Source organism: Saccostrea cucullata, unplaced genomic scaffold (genome assembly GCF_032062105.1).
Source record: "Saccostrea cucullata isolate Sc308-1 unplaced genomic scaffold, CSIRO_AGI_Scuc_v1 ctg5374, whole genome shotgun sequence".
Lineage (NCBI taxonomy): Eukaryota > Metazoa > Mollusca > Bivalvia > Ostreida > Ostreidae > Saccostrea > Saccostrea cuccullata.
The window spans coordinates 21133-39523 of record NW_026929670.1 but is presented as its reverse complement, the minus strand read 5'-3'; the positions used below and the strand labels follow the sequence as shown (position 1 = coordinate 39523).

Here is an 18391-nt window from a genome sequence, read left to right as displayed (position 1 = left end):
ATAAACCGAAATTTTTAATTTGATTCACAGACAATTTGTTTTTTAGAAATCCCCCAATCATCAAAAGTATATTTCTGCCTGGTGAACAAAACATTTTATACTTGTTTATCCTGTTTAAAAACTACATAATATGACTGCGTGGGTTAGGGGACAACCTTTGATCCAGAATGGGGGAGGGTCAACTTTAAGGTTTATTTTCATGGACATTGGACACTAGGTAGCCCTCAAATAAAAGCTCGTAAATTTTTACATTGGTTAAAATTTTCGATGACATGCCAGATTTCCTTTGCAGAAAAGACTTCCTCAATCACATATCAGCGAAAGAAAATAAAAAAAAACATATTTCAACACATTCGATGTAATAGTACAGATTTTTTCACGTTTCAGGAACACTATATTTACCTCCTTTAAACGTTAATCAAAGAATGACCAATGATAAAAATGTGTGTTCCTTAACATACTGACAGCATATATTAAGAGTTGTTTTTAGTTGCCTGTCTTTAAGTGATGCAAAGTCACACAATTAACCAACAACAAGTGTACACCAAAAATTCAAAATCTATGAGTTTTCATCTCTTGATGCATCAATTGTGCAAGTTTGGTTTACATAAGCCTTATAATTTCATGGAAATAAACCCGTGGCCTGTTTTACAAAAGAAACTACGACTTAGATAAAACATTTTAGTTTATTGTACACTTCTATGAAATAGATGTTTCTGTTAGAAATTGCTAGCAAAAGAATTCTTTTCAAAAACATTAAGCAATTTTTAAATCAACGTAAAAGGGAAAGTTATCAGCAGAATAAACTTTTTGTCTTATTTGTACATGTGTAAGTTCTTTTATGAAATGAGCCGCTGGTCCATTACTTTTACGTGGTCCATTATCTGGAAAATATAAGTCAAATTCAACATCCGAAGCAAGTTCATTAGTGTGAATCCTAAGATGTTTAATTTATGCAAGTTTGATCATCATAGGGTTCATAGATTCTTGGAAATGAAACCAGCATAAAAAACAGTTTACTCATTCCGGAAATGTTAGTCGGATTCAGCATCCGAAGCAAGTCTGGTAGTATGAATCCTAAGATGTACCATCCATACAAGTTTGGCCATCATAGGACCCTTAGTATTTTGAAATGAAACCTGCACCCAGAAATTTTACCTGTTCACTAAACCAGTAAATGTAAGTCAGATTCAGCATCCGAAGCAATTCTGGTAGTTTCCATCCTAAGATGTTTCATCCATGCACTTATGGTCTTGACAGTGCTCATAGTTACTTGGACATGACACCTTCGCCACAAACTGCAGCAAAAATGTTGACCCTCTCCAAAATATTAACCTGGTCACCCCCTTGGTAAAATTGCAGCATCTGAAACTTTTACTGGTACAATGAAACACACTAGAAGTATATTCGATGCATGTCTAATCAATATAGAACATAGAAGTACTTAAAAAGAAAGCTGCTCCATAAAACTTAACCTTTGTCTGTGACGCCGACGCAGATGGTTTCACATAAACTCCCCAACTTCGTTGAGGTCAGCTAAAAATACTAATCAAGGCGTCCGTTTTTGTGTCAGTGCTCTCCTCTGCATAAGTTATGAGTTTGACTGAAAGAATTTTACACGGCTCAATCATATCCAGTTACATTACATACAATCCAAAGTTATCATAGATTTAAACATCACCTAATGGCATGTGGTATATTTGATACAGACGGTGTTTGTAAACGAATATTTCCTATTTTAGCTGACGCATATTGATAAGCGTAGGTAAAATACCTATATGGTTCGGGTTAGGCGTTTTGAAAGAATGACTCATAGGTTTAAATCTCAGGTAAATATAAATAAAGTACACCATTTAGAAATTATATATGAAAAGATCTATCTATATATAAACCTCTTTTAATATTTCATTATGTTAGCCTTTTAAACTATAGCTACTTAGAGTGTACATATTCCCATAATCTATCCCTTTATATCTGTAGTATAATTCCATACAAATAACACAGTATAACAAAAAAAAACACACACACTTAATCGGATTCATTTTCATCTTTGAGGAGTTCCCAATGTTTACTGACATATCTCATACGATTTCATACAAGCATGAACTAGGTAGCCCTCAAATAAAAGCTCGTAAAATTTTACATTGGTTATAATTTTCGGCGACCTCCAGATTTCCTTTGCAGATAAAAAAAATCAACAAATTCAAAGTAAAAGTAGGGATTTTTTCCGCGTTTCAGGAACACTGTATTCACTTCCTTAACACATAAATTAAAAACTACCGATAAATTTAGATGTGTATTCCTATAACATATAGATAGTCTATATTTAGAGTTGTTTTTAGTTACGAATATCGAAAAAGAAAGCGACGCATGACTATACTCAATTTGCAGTATTACTGGATGCGTAATACATATATTTGTAACGTTACATGTCTTTTTGACATGCGTAGGCTATCAATTGCGTAATCACTGAACATTTAAAAAGGCATGATTGGAAAATCATCCATTTAAAGTTTGTCAGCACCTAGTCTAATTAGGTATGAAATGTTCACCATTTATTTTTCTCCACATGTTTTATAATATTGAAAGTCTCATGTAGTAACATATTACAAAGTAATTCAAAGTAAGAAAAAAAGGAAATTTAAAGAAGAATTTGTTTTATTTCGTTATCAACTATGTTATTTGATCTATATTTGTGATTGAATTTTAGTTTTATTTTTTTAATCAAATTCGAATGAACTGGTTAAAATGTTTATATAAAAAGGGTGTGTATTTTAATTTCTACAAAGCAAGGTGTCCATCATAGTATGAAAAGAGGGTGTAACCATTACTCTGAATTTCTAACATGCACAATATGCTTTCTATTGATGACTGCCATTCTATGTGAAAGTCTTGTTAGAAATGAAGGGAAGGAAAGAAAAAGACGTGGACAACAGGTACAATTGATCAATATAGACAAACAGCAAACGATAATCAAAACAATTTCTTAATTACATGTAGAACACGTTATTTTTGTCATTATACCTCGAGAAAAAAGATTATGTTCTTCATGAAATACTATTGATGATAAATCTCATTTCTCTCTTCTAGCTTGAATATACAAATAAGGAATGTATTTATAAAAGCTATGTTAAACAATCGTTCCCAATTCTACCCCAAATCACCTACACAGAAACTTGAATATATACTAAAATCTGAAGTTATACCGGCTGTTTGCACTTTTATAAAACTAAATCATTAGAGTTGAGACATAGAAGGTCCACCCCGATGTAACATTTATGGGATTAATTTCTATATGAATATTGTAAATATAATTCATTGTTCTCATTCATTTTATTTTTTTTTATGTATTGCTTAACTCAAATGGGTGTAATATGCAATAAAAATTATTATTTTTTATATCCACAACTTTTCCACTAATAAAAGTAACTCTCACAATATGAAAAGCCTTTTCGTTGCTTGTTCTTGTTACTTGAAACACTAGTGAAGACACGAAAACTTAGTTGAGTGAAAATGTCATTTATTGACAAAAGTGAAAAAAAAACAGATAAATATACAATATTACATACAATCATGTAAATTATAGCTGGGATAATGCCTAATAATGATTAGTTTCAACCTAGATATGATATATTGCGACTTAGTGCTTATCCCCGCTAATGTTATATAATGATTACCAAGTTTGTGTAACAAGAAGGTGGCGTAAACAAAGAGGCCACAAAAAATTATTATTTTTTATTAATATAGTTTGTATTCAAGTGTTCATATGTATATTGGATTTTTTGTTCTTCCGTTTCAGAGGCTAGCATGTTCAGTGTCTTCCGACACAATAGTCCAGAGATTGTGTCCTAACGATACGGAAACCCGTAATACACGTGCAAAAGAACTTGGTTGTGAAAATATCACTAACCATTGTAAAGATTCTAAAGATTTTGTTTACCATTGTGTTTTGAATGAGTGGGGTAACGGCTCTTTAGAAATATGTACCGTCAACAAAAATTATAGGTTTGTATTCCGTTGATAATTTTAATCACAACAATTTAAAGAGAAATTAATCATTTACATGGAATTTAAATCATTTTTTAAACAAATATAGATAAGATTTACCATCTTATTAATAAAAGATACTATTCAAGGACATTGCTTTTTTGTCCCGTTTAATTATATATCATCATTAAAACAGTTAATCTTACAATAATTGGACTTTCTATAGATGTATATTTGGTTTTTGTTACAGGACAATTTTGTGCAGAATTTAATTTAGGCGGAGCTATAGTTCAGGAACACCACAAAACAAATAGAACCTGCACTTCTTGTCCTTTTGTTTATAACTCAACTGAGAGTTTTCGTTGTGAGTTTTTTTCACATTGTTTCTAGTTTTGTAGTTGAAACAGATTTGATTTGAAAATCTCTAGAACTTTTGAGCTTCTGATTGACAAAAGTTCAACAATAACAAATTTTGGGTTCAATTTTTCATTTTCGTTGAAGTTCCATTATGTATTTATTGCCTATACAATATATCAAATGTATGAGGACATTTCATTTCTTAAATTTTGGTTAAAAAAATATCTTTTAAAATCTCTCCCTCTTAAATTAATGGTTTATATTTAACAAAAGAAAAAGGTGTGACTGAACTGCTAAATTCTTATGTCTTTTTTTTTTATAGACAATGAATGCTTCAAAGGACTTCCATCAACACCTACAGGTTCCACAAAACAAAATAAGCTTCCTATGTCAATAGATCAATGGATCGGGTAAGGGTACTTTAGTTTTATAATAAATGCTTTAAATTTTTGAAAAGATGTATGCCTAAGATAAAAATTTATCTTCAAAGACCCATCGTTTTACTTGGTCTTATTTCCCATCATCGCTACAACAATCTTTTGTGTGGTGAGGAAAAGAATTACATCACAGAAACAACACATTCCATTGTCAGGCATGAAAGACAACCAGGATGAGTTTGATATGGGAGACGAATAAAAAAGTTTAGAATGTGAAAACGAAGTTTTTAAAATGAAACGAACATTCGTTTTAAAAAAAGTTGAATATTAATCAGCGATTTATGAAGAGATACTGCATCCTTTACATAAAATGAATAATTAATGCATACGCCAACATAGGACAGAAGTGAATCACAAGATCCGTTCCTTCGGTCTCTTGGCACACAGAAATGTCTACCCCGATATGTATACATGTACATCATACTGTTAATGATATATTATTCTCCGTATATTGGATGGATAAAAACCCACAAAGGCCAGATTTTATCACTTGTTGAAAAGCAGATGTTTCGTACCTCTTACCTCTTCCAAGCGGACTATGACATAGTTCTGTAAGCTTTGTATTTAAATTTCGAGGTATTTGTAGAGACGTGTATCTGAATCGAAATACCTTAATTGATAGAAATGTGCAATATTGTTGAGTGCCAATAGTTACTTTTGTTTAATTCAAGATCGATATGTTATATTGTGATACTTTTTCGGAATTTCTTCCTACATATGTTGGTATATACCTGTACAGATTGTTTTTCTGTATTTTGCACATATTTGTATTGAGTCTACAGTTACTTTTTTCCTGACGTCTCGAAATGTCTACAAAGGACGTTTATTAATGTTCCGTATGTCAATTAAATTATGCAGATCGAAATCTCACAGATATATTTTTTTTGTTATCAATGATATTATGACATATTTGACATTACAAATCTAAATTATTTATAGTTTTTCTTTTACAAATATTAAAGTTATTACAAAATCATGATCTTGTATATACATTGTAACTAACTCTCACTCCCACACAGGCAACATTTATTCTCATAAAATTCACATAATTTTCATGTGAAACTTTTCGTTGGGAAAAGACGGGAAGGAAAAATTCATGGGATTATGAAATTATTTGAAATGATTTTCGCTTTAAAATATCACGCAATTACAGAAAAATTCACATGAAAGTTTAAGAAAAATCACGTGATCATATATAACAATGTTTACATGATACTTGCATAAAAAAATACAATTTTCTACAGTTAATTTTCAACTATAAAAGAAAGTAATTTGACTATCATGAAAACCGAATTTTCCTGATAAAACAAATGGAATCTAAGAAACATAAATCCTGAAGTGAAAAAATAATACAGTATGCATTACATTTATAATGAGTGAAGAAAATTTTATTCACAATCAATAAAGCCTCATTCCTATATTATTGACTTTTATAGGTCATAGTTATAAATCGGCAACAAATGATTATATAGAGCATATCGAAGTTGGCACATGGATTTGTTTAGTAATGTAAAAAATATAAATGAAAACGTTTTACCACCTTCTCATCGCTTAAGTAAATGGTTTTAGATGTATAAAATAACTTCAAATTTCAGAACAGTTTTTTAAGTAAATTTTAGAACCTGAGTCTTCTACCAAAATTTAGACTTTTTCATTTCAAATTCAATATATTGTCCTGAACAAATGTGAAGTGAAAAATTATATTTATTTTTTTAACATTTTATTATTCAACCTTTTCACTATTTCTATAATACATGTATGATTATAAATGATTAATTATCTTTTTACACGTACGAGTACATTACATTTTCTATATAATATCATTATACTATGACATTTTAACATTTGATTATTTAACCTTTTCTCTATTTCTATATGATTATACATATATTAATTAACTAATTGCTGATATGTCCAGACAGCTGCAAATGCATACACGTGTACTGGAGAACTGTTCCTTGTATTTACTGGTGATAATGTAATATATTACTGATGTAAGGTAGATAATTCAGATAATCATCACCATTGTCTAAATAGGCTACATTGCTAGTATTAATATCATATATATCTATATGTGTTTCATATTGTCGTACATATATATTGTTGCGACATGTCTAGTCCTCGTGTTTGCTAACAAATCATGCTCATAGCATTTATATTATTTTTATGTCCCCAGTTGTAACCATTGGCATCAGGAACAAATTGAAAGTGTGGGGGGGGTAAGTATAAATGAAAATTTTGTACCTTCAAAAAAACCTGACAAGCAAATAAAAAAAGGGAAATGTCCATTCCCCAAACACAGAATCCTATTTCGTGGTGGGGGGTGGGGGGGGGGTTGGATTGATCTTCAATACCAAAAAATTTCCAAACACCACTACTTTCCCTGTTCCTTTAACCTATACTAAGACGTACCTGTGGAAAGGGGGAGACTAACATACGAGGATATGTTCAATGTATATACTATATATGTCTATACTATATGTCTATACTATATGTCTATATATATATATATATATATATATATATATATATATATATATATATATATATATATACATTACCTAACGGGGGCTTTAAAACTTGCTCTGACAGAAGATGTCTTCTTTGTAAGCACAGCACTGACATGGACAGTTTTAACAGCCCTGTTACAGGCCGCAGCTACAAAATACTAGGGAATTTGTCCTGTCATACTGACAACTGCATTTATCTCATCAGTTGCAAAGTTTGCTCCAAACAGTATATTGGTGAAACAGGAGATCTCCGCAGGAGAGTCAATAACCACCGTTCGACCATCAGGACCAAAAAACTTAATGAACCTGTTGGGGAACATTTCAACCTTGAGGGTCACAAATGGGAAGACATGACAGTTGTGGTGATTGACCATAACCCAAGATGGAAAGATGCTCAGAGAAAAAGCAAGGAAAAGTTCTGGATGCACAGACTGAAGTCATTCCGCCCTAATGGCATTAACAAACTGAATGACTTCACCAGAATGAACATATAAACTAGACCCAATTCCTGATGATACTAAACAAGATTATTCTCTCAATTTAAAGTAAACTCTACAGTTAATTTGCGTCACCATCTCTCAAACAACCCACATAACTATGTAATGCTTCCGCCTTTGTTAATTATTTTTTCCCGATAATAAGTCCTAAAATATTTCAAAATTTATAATAGATCATAATTCATATGTTTAAAATATCCCTGCTTTTTTTTTTTTTTTTTGATTATTCTTTATCATGTATAGTTACACCATATTGAGAGAATGAAACAATGTACGATTTACTGATTGTCGTAATTAATTAGCATAATTAATTCGTTCAATTATGTAAATCGCACTTACCCGAGTATACCCGATAGACCGGACGTTTTTCATAGCGGTCTGGATTTATTTCTTAAATTTCTTTAAAGTCCTATAATATTTCAAAATTTATAATAGATCATAATTCATATTTTAAAATATCCCTGCTGTATTATTTTTCTTTGATTATTCTTTATCAAGTATAGTTACGCCATATTGAGAGAACGAAACAATGTACGATTTACTGATTGTCGTAATTAATTAGCATAATTAATTCGTTCAATTATGTAAATCGCACTTCACCCGAGCATACCCGGACGTATTTCTTAGCGGTCCGGATTTCTTTCTTGAATTATAGTGTTTTTAAAAAAATTTCCAATTCAACTTGCAACTAAGTTTGTAAATATATAGTGTTTAGTAGTTTAGTAGTAGTGCTAGCTGCTTTTGTTTTTCTTTTTCCTTTGTTTTTATGACCTTTTAACTTTTTTCTTTGTCCTGAGGAAGGGACAGGGCGTCCCGAAAATTTGACAATTTTTATTGTTCGTGTCGTTGGTCATTTTAGTGCTTTTAATTTCCATCCGTGACCTTGTATCTACTTGGTGGATCCGACATTTAGGATATACAGTGTTGTTGGTTTTTTAGTGCTTTATATATCCTTTTTCGCCAACTGTATCTTCACAGATCCACCCGTATATCCATCATTTCTTTAGCTATATTTTCTGTTCTTTTCATTTATTATTTGTTATATCTTTCGTCATTTTACGTTTTTCAATTTAGTTTTTTGCAACCTTTGCAAATTAGTTCTTACCACTTTTCCATTTCGAGGTTTTCTCCTGTACCATTTGATTTTTTAAATTTTTGAATTCTTGCACGAGTTATCTACGAAATACGTTATAGTACAGAACAATCGTTCGTTGAATCTTCCGACTTCATACGACAAAAAACTTAAAAGTATTGTTATCATTTTGGCCATTATATTTTCCTTCAAATATGTCTTTTAAAGATAATTCAACATTCAAACTTCTAAAGATAGAACACCAAAAATCTATAAAAACTGAACACCGTGTCTCCAATTTACAGACGTACTTAGAGTGTGACACTATACCGAAAGGCTTTCAGATAAATGTTACACCTAACATAGGGCCAATCTCCAAACGTTTCCAGGAACGCTGGGACGTTATTACAAGGAGATGTTCTAAACAATTGATGTCACTTTGTCTTTCTTGGGATATCCACAAGTTAGGACAATTGAAGAGTGAGATCAAGTCTTTAGAATCATCCCTCAACGATATCATGTCCCACGCCGATCTTGACGAAGCCAATAATATTATAGACACCTATAATATGGCCCTAACCAACAAAGTCAACAAAACTGAAAAAAAGAAATTTCTCCGCGACAGTGTTCCACAGTCTAGGACCAACTGGACAGAGGTCAGAGTTAACAAAACACGTAAACCCCGCTCGAGACGCTTCAAGCGCATTAAGACAATCGCGAGGGACGAGACCCGTACAAACTCCTGACGTCTGCCCAGTGCTCAATACATCTAGTGTTCCTCTCTCCGAATCGGAGACCTCACTTCTCTCAATGGGGCTTAATTTCTGCCCCACGCCACATAGGTCGACGAAAAACAAGTCAGGAGAGAACCCAAGTAAGTCTCCGGAGACTTCGTTTGAAGGAGCACTTCTCTAGAAAAGACTCCGAAGCAAATTCATACGACTCTTCCAAGCCAGATTTACACGACCTAGAGGAACACAAACTCTATAAGCCCAAGAGTGCCTGGGAACCTACACCGGGCAAGTGCGGCGCGCTTGAGTCGTATATTGACGCCGTTGAGTTAGACATAGAGAAGCTCCTTTCAATACCAGACAAAACTCCCGACAATTTGAGTAAGGAGGAGAGATCTGCCTTACAATCATTAAAAAATTGGGATGACATTGTAATTAAGAAAGCAGACAAAGGCTCTACAGTTGTAGTAATGGATAAAGAGACTTACTGGCGGAGGCCCAAAGACAACTCTCAGACGAACGTTTCTATAAGAAACTGGACTCTCTGACCCTACTAAAGAATTCTCCACGCCATTACCAAAACTCTTGACGATATGTTTGAGAAAAATGAGATTGGTATCCACGTCTTTGAGACCTTAAATCCTATTGACTGTAGACCAGGACAATTCTATCTGCTTCCTAAAATACACAAAGCAGGCATGCCAGGTCGCCCCATAGTCAGCGCAATTGGACACCCCACGGAGAAAATTTCTGAATTCATTGATTTACATCTCCGTCCACACATAGAAAGTTTGCCATCCTATCTTAAGGACACCACGGACTACATTAACAAGACGCCCTCTACTGGCCTCCCAGATCATACCCTCCTCGTGACTATGGACGTCACATCTTTGTACACCAATATTCCGCACGATGAGGGTATCGAAGCCTGTAGAGAAGTCTGGGATAGTAGATCCATACTAGTTCCTTCTACCGAGTCCTTTGCTAAGCTCCTTGAACATGTTCTCAAGTTCAACAACTTCATGTTTAATGGAGAACATTACCTGCAAGTTAATGGCACTGCTATGTGTACGAAAATGGCACCGTCTTATGCCAATGTCTTCATGGGCAGACTTGGAACGCAACTTGTTACTTCAAGCACCATTTAGGCCCCATAGCTGGTTGCGTTTCATTGACGATATAGAGATGAAGTGGGTGGAATGTCGCGAGAGCCTCAAGGCATTCCGTTAACTCCAACACCTTTCATCAGTCAATCAAATTTACAGTAGACGTATCTAATTCGAAAAACGTATTCCTAGATACTACATCTACCCTGATTGACGGTGAAATCGAATTCAGTCTCCACACCAAACCCACAGACTCCCACCTATATCTTATGCCCACTAGCTGTCATCCCCCACACACTTTTAAGGGAGTGCCTAAGGGTCTAGCCACCAGAATTCGACGCATCTGTTCCTCCCCTGCCTTATATCAGGAGCAAAGTGGTCTTCTTAAGTCCCACTTATGCAAAAGAGGCTACAATGCCCGCACCGTACAAACAGCTATTGATGAGATGGCGGGATATGACAGGCAAAATCTATTACGCTACAAGGAGAAAGAAAATAGCGGCAGGGTCCCTCTGGTAAACACATACCATCCCGTCCTTAAGAACCTTAGCGGTATCCTTCAAAAGAACCTACCAATTCTCCATTCAAACAAACGAATGGCAGAGGTCTTTAAAGAACCCCCACTGGCTGCATACAGACCCCAAGGAACCTAAAGGACATGGTAGTAAGAACCAGACTGGACAACCCATTACCTAACGGGGGCTTTAAAACTTGCTCTGACAGAAGATGTCTTCTTTGTAAGCACAGCACCGACATGGACAGTTTTGACAGCCCTGTTACAGGCCGCAGCTACAAAATACTAGGGAATTTGTCCTGTCATACTGACAACTGCATTTATCTCATCAGTTGCAAAGTTTGCTCCAAACAGTATATTGGTGAAACAGGAGATCTCCGCAGGAGAGTCAATAACCACCGTTCGACCATTAGGACCAAAAAACTCAATGAACCTGTTGGGGAACATTTCAACCTTGAGGGTCACAAATGGGAAGACATGACAGTAGTGGTGATTGACCATAACCCAAGATGGACAGACGCTCAGAGAAAAAGCAAGGAAAAGTTCTGGATGCACAGACTGAAGTCATTCCGCCCTAATGGCATTAACAAACTGAATGACTTCACCAATTCCTGAAGATACTAAACAGGATTATTCTCTCAATTTAGTGCTAACTCTACATTAATTTGCGTCACCAACTCTCGAACAACCCACATAACTATGAATTGTTTACGCCTTTGTTAATTATTTTTTCCCGATAATAAGTCCTAAATAATTTAGAAATTTATAATAGATCATAATTCATATTTTAAAATATCCCTGCTGTATTATTTTTCTTTGATTATTCTTTATCATGTATAGTTACACCATATTGAGAGAATGAAACAATGTACGATTTACTGATTGTCGTAATTAATTAGCATAATTAATTCGTTCAATTATGTAAATCGCACTTCACCCGAGTATACCCGATAGACCGGACGTATTTCATAGCGGTCCGGATTTATTTCTTAAATTTCTTTAAAGTCCTATAATATTTCAAAATTTATAATAGATCATAATTCATATTTTAAAATATCCCTGCTGTATTATTTTTCTTTGATTATTCTTTATCAAGTAAAGTTACGCCATATTGAGAGAACAAAACAATGTACGATTTACTGATTGTCGTAATTAATTAGCATAATCAATTCGTTCAATTATGTAAATCGCACTTCACCCGAGCATACCCGATAGACCGGATGTATTTCTTAGCGGTCCGGATTTCTTTCTTGAAATATTAATGTTTTTTTTTTTTTAAAAATTTCCAATTCAACAAGTAACTAAGTTTGTAAATATATAGTGTTTAGTAGTTTAGTAGTAGTGCTGGTTGCTTTTGATTTTCTTTTTCCTTTGTTCTTATGACCTTTTAACTTTTTTCTTTGTCCTGAGGAAGGGACAGGGCGTCCCGAAAATTTGACAATTTTTATTGTTCGTGTCGTTGGTCATTTTAGTGCTTTATATATATATATATATATATATATATATATATATATATATATATATATATATATATATATATATATATATATATATATATATTCTAATTGAATTAAAGATATCTTGAAAATGCATTTTAGACATACCTTAGATCCTTGCTAAAATGTATATTATTCTGCAGGTCTTTGACAAAGGATGTACTGTGATTTAATGAAAAGAGTGACGCCACAAAACATCAAAACACAATACAAATCCTAGATTAGGACGAGAAGCACAGACACATGGACATTCCAAATATGGAATCAGTTGTCTCAGAGAAAAAACTATCCCTCCTCTGTTGACCGGCCAACCCTGCCGTAACTTCACAGGTACTCGTTATACATATCTACAATAATTAAAAGGTATCATATTTTTAGAAACTACAAATATATTACACATTCAAACTTTCTTTCATTCATTCTCCCCAGTTACCACAAAACCAATGCATATGCTATATTCTATCCCATTAACCATTAATAATTCATCTTATCACACACTGTAGTTTATACTTGGAATTACAAAACAGAATAAAAAGGAAAACTTCCAACGACATACATGTATACAGCAAAACATCTCCTGTAGGCTTTTTTCCGAATATGGGGATAAATCGACTAATTCAACTATACTTACTGCATGTAAACAGTGTATAATGTTTATTCTGATACCTAACCTACCAAAGATAATGGAGGAATGTTTTTGTGTATAATTTGTTTCCATTTTCGTTTGTTATATCTGCAATCAACAAAACCTATTGATTAGATATTAACGATACAGGAACGGTAATACAGGAAACCTTGCCAAATACCACAACAAGAGTTGTCTTGCTGGTTCCTTTGACAATAAGATTAATGAAAAGAGAATTTATTTTAATACGTATAACATGTGCATAGCATTACGATAGATGAAATATGACATGTTTTCAAAATGTTAAATTTTAATTTTTCAAACTATTTTCAAGTCATTTACATTTAGCGTCACACTGCTAGGATTTCTATTTAATTATATAACTTGAAGAATAGACTTATTTAATAAAACATTCTCTCAGCTCAAAAGAATTTGTTGCAGTGCGTAATAATATCTTATCACTTATGACACTTTAATTAAAAAATGAAATGATATACTAAGTAATCGAGTGTATATATACAATCAAATGGTATTGAATAAAAAAAACAACATTTCACTCGTATAGTCAAGGAGGTGTAAAACTTTACACATATTACAAATTATTTTTACACATATTACAAATCATTCTGTATATCAAGAGGTGTGATTTCTCTCACGACCTTTGTGATCTCATATCTAAATATAGAATGTAAATAGCCACTCTGTTCATTGTATTGTAACCTCGACCTGATGTATAGAGAGGGTATTTATTAATAGGCTTTAAACATGTTGCCCATTCTGTTTGATGAATAAATATTGTTTAAATTGACCTCTGTTAGCACCGATTCCGTTAAATTTTACAGAGTAACCTATTATATCTCAAATATTAATAAATTTGAATTATCAATCATGAATATTGGAAATATCAATCTAATTATTTTTTTTACTTTAAAATCAATCTTCTAGGGGAATGTATTTTCCAGAATTAAACGATAAGTACAAATAAGATATATTTGTCCAAGTATTTCCTTTTACAGAACATTTGAATAATTTAACTTTAAAGAAATAGTTGTTAGTGACGTTTTTATTAAGGGAAAATTATATTGCCAAATTAATTGTATAAATAATTGATTTAATGATATAATTATTAAGGATGGTTTCGGTTCTTAATGGATAACACAACATTTGTACATTGTATACACTGTATTACTATGCAGTTTTCCCCTTACATGTTTGATTGGGTGATCAGCATTATTCCTTCATTATATGATTTTCAATCGACCAGTTATACAAGGCAAAATTGATTTTGAGAGAGAACAGGAGAATAGTTTTTAAATGGACATGGACACAATTTCAACTGAAGCTTTTAAAACCAATTTTTATGTTTGTATTTTTCTTCTAAAATAATTCTAATGTTCATCAAAAAATATGAACATCATTTCTTGATTTACGAAGGAGATGCGGAACTTAAAATCCTTCATAATGTCAACAAGGATCGTGTCTTGTTTTTGCTAACATATATAAAAATACCATATTTACAACAAAACGAACGTCAGCAAGTCGCTAGAAACCCTCTAATCACATTTATACTTACTTAACTCCTTGGTTGAAAAAAATCTGCTTTGAACAAACATATGTTGCTATTTAACCTATGTAAACGAAAACATGTCACAAGATTTGTTTAGATAAGAAAGGTTTTAAATTCTTAACTTACCTTGTATCTCGAAAGTGAAAAATAATTTTTCTTATGCTTATTAGGAATACCGATAGCTAATAGAGAATTTGTAAACATGACAAATGGATTTTTTTTTGACTGAAACTGCGTCTATGTCCTATTCACATAATAGCGAAACCAAGATCCTTGTAATAATATAATAATAACTGTATGGTAAATATATGATGAACTAACTGTACGGATTGTTTAGATTTCGGTCTGAAGACAAACTGCTCGGGTAAAAGGTCTGATCTCTACATAATAAATTATGTGTTACTCTGCCTATGGAAGGATAGTGGTTTGCGATTTTTGAAATAATACATGTATAATGTACAAAGGGAAAAATATCCTTTAGAAATCTTGCAAAAATTCCTGGTAAGAAACCTAAATTTTTCAAGAAAGGTTGAAGAAGCTTCAATTCAATGACAAATTCTTGAGAAAAAGTATTTATTGAGGAAAGTGTCGTCTACCTTTAACCTAGTTTTTTCTCTTTTCGTAGCCCGTCACTAAAAGTATATAACAGACTACTTTGAAAATGAGTTTGTTCCTTATTGTAAGCCCTTGAGATATACTTAGTCTAGTATTTATGTAGCTGAAAGCAAAACTTCTTAATTCAGAAGTGGTCAGTAGGACATAGGCACTCATTTTTCCCCAAAATTTCATATGCGATATGTGATATGAAATAATTTTCCATCGCTTAATCATTCTCACAGGTCTCTGGTTTTATCCTTTGCATGGGCATCTGAGGTTACTTGTGCCTGTGATCTTTTGTTACATGCATATAATCCTAGACGAAAGTTGCCGGATCTATTAAAGGTAATAAATGTGGCAAGACAATTTTCGTAAAATACGAGGATTGTTCGAAAAGTTAGTGTACGATGTCAATTTCCGTTTTCTAATTTCAAAAAATTAAAATAAGCTCAAGATCCTGTGCAAAACATTTTTTTGGGTTAAATAGAAATCATTTCACTATAGGGTGAATTCACCATGCATCGGACACTCTTGTACTTCAACAAGTTTTAGCGATATCGCTAACGACGGAAATTTATTAAAATGGAGCTTAACATTAAGTATGCGATTAAAATATAAATTTTGGACACAATTATATGCTTTTTATTGAGAAATATTATCAAAAATCGAGTTTTTAAAATTAACTCAGAATTCACAATGGATCGGACATTGTTAACCATGCATCAGACAGACGGAATTTGGAACGGGAAAATATCATACCTTTATCATAGTGCTCTAAAATCCTTGATATGCTTGATATACTTTTATATTTTATCTAAGAAATAAGCCTCAAATGAAATTTATTTGACGATATAGTTGCACAAATATGGAAAGATTCATGATGCCTTACTATGCCTTAAAAAGGCTTTAAAATGCTTGTAATGCTGTAATTCGCGCCTTTTTCTCATGCGTTAAAATACTCTGGTTTGTAGAAAGAAATTGAGCCAGATTCTAGACATGATATATCGATCAACTTGTATTTTGACTCTAAATTTAGAGTTTTTATTTTCTATTTCCGCAAAAAACAACTATCATTTGGGTTCTGTATGAAAACGGTAGTGATCAATTTTGCATCAGAAAGTGTCCGATGCATGGTTAATTTGTTTCCGATGTACGGTGAAAAGAGTATACTAGTAAAAACCAGCTCTTATAAAAAAATAAACAAAAAATAAAGTGAAATTTCTTTATAATTTATGTAAAATTACCCATCCCTGACAAATATTCACCATAGTCCGACTCATTCCGCGGAAGTCGAATTTAAAGAACGATAACTTTAAAAATGGCAAAATCTTAATTGTTTGGCTATTTTCCTTTGATGATGTAAAACATGACGTAACTTCAAGGTCATTCTTTTGGGTATTTTTATCAAAACACAAAATTAACAATTGATATTATCAAAAAATTTAAATCATCAGCTTCAAGCCAGAAACAATATAAGTACAAGTAACACTGAAATTGAAAGAGAGTTTATTGCTTAAAGTTGTCTGAAGCAAGGTATATGTCCGATACATGGTTATTTCACCCTATTTAAAATTCAACATATTTTGTACCCACAGAGCATACCTAACGTTGATGTATAACCTTAAAAACATAACCTCAAGAATTTCATAAAAATACTATACACATAAACTTCAACAGTTTAATTCAATAATCACTTATGAAAAACATTTTTCTTGCACTTGAAATTAATTTTTCTAACAATTGTTCTCGATGTATAATTTACTTTGACAAGTTTTGTTTTAATTTGATTTACCACTAAAGTGTGTTTTTGCTGGGCTCATTTACAGAGTAGAATGGATTTCTTACATGAATCACGTTTATATTCTGATGAAAAAATTATTTTAAAACTATCAATACATGTATAAATGATAAGACACTGACAGTGAGTTTTTCAATCCTAATACCACGGTCCGATTTGTCAGAATCAGAATTAATCTGGTACCGCAGCTGAATGTAAACAAACAGGCCAGTCTGGTTCCCTCTCCTGCTTTGCCTCGTATGTGTAGAGAACTACGGTAACACTGATTATCAAAAATCCTAATGAACTTTGTTCTTTGACTTATGAAGTTTTCAAAGTCATTACTACTTATGTTTATTTTATTTAGATAAAACTTCGTTTTATTTTTTATGCTTTATTTAGCGTTTGTATTATCTCAAAAGCGGTTGAGAGTATGAACTATATTTTTGCACGTAATTTTAAAATGGCGACTATAGGGTCAACATCCTGCCTTGAACAAGATCCCATAAGCCGGCAATTGCTCTTTGAGCAATAAGCCCGGCTAAAAACCGTCTGACCGATTATAAAAAAAACTGTACAAACAATTTAAAAAATCGCACAGACGATTAAAAAATTCATACAAATGATTTAAAGATTCGTACAAACGATTTAAAAAAAAATCTCTTCATTGTTATTATGGAACGAACAGGCCGTAATATGGCATAGTACGCTGTCGTATTATAGTGATTTTAATCTTTTTTTCTGGTATACTTTAGATAAGAAATCTTATCTGAATTGTAGTACTTTAGATAAAAGTTAATGTTAATGAAAGTCAATATCTATGTGTGACCTAGAATTGTTTAATACATCAATTTTAAGTGACTGAGTTTGCATTTTGTTAATATCATGATGTCCTTGGCGAGTCCCAGTTAGAGCCTTTGTAAACAAGCATTTCATAACGATATATTTACGTACTGTATGGGAGTATGTTATAAACAAAGGCTAATTGTGTCGTGTGTATACATTGCACTGAAGTGTTTCTGTTCTGATAGGAATCTTTGTGAATTTTCTGTATAATATTGCTCGAGGTAAGTTGAGAAAAAAATACCTCATGTGAAGTAATTATATGTTTTTTCTGA

The 18391-nt window shown here is 32.6% G+C and overlaps 2 long non-coding RNA genes across 3 annotated transcripts; both read left to right on the top strand.

The window, feature by feature from the left end:
• The first annotated feature begins 2448 nt into the window (after nt 1–2448).
• Nucleotides 2449–3978, top strand: LOC134281714 (uncharacterized). Its single transcript, XR_009995148.1, has 3 exons — nt 2449–2537; nt 2790–2936; nt 3800–3978. It is a non-coding gene; the product is annotated as an uncharacterized LOC134281714 (long non-coding RNA).
• Nucleotides 3979–3986: 8 nt separating this feature from the next.
• On the top strand, nt 3987–12977 carry LOC134281715 (uncharacterized). Of its 2 annotated transcripts, XR_009995149.1 has the most exons (4): nt 3987–4005; nt 4238–4351; nt 4667–4754; nt 12851–12977. It is a non-coding gene; the product is annotated as an uncharacterized LOC134281715 (long non-coding RNA). The 2 variants fall into 2 exon arrangements; XR_009995150.1 differs by lacking the exons at nt 3987–4005; nt 12851–12977 and adding an exon at nt 4937–5482 and having other exon boundaries at nt 4223–4351.
• Nucleotides 12978–18391: the final 5414 nt, after the last annotated feature.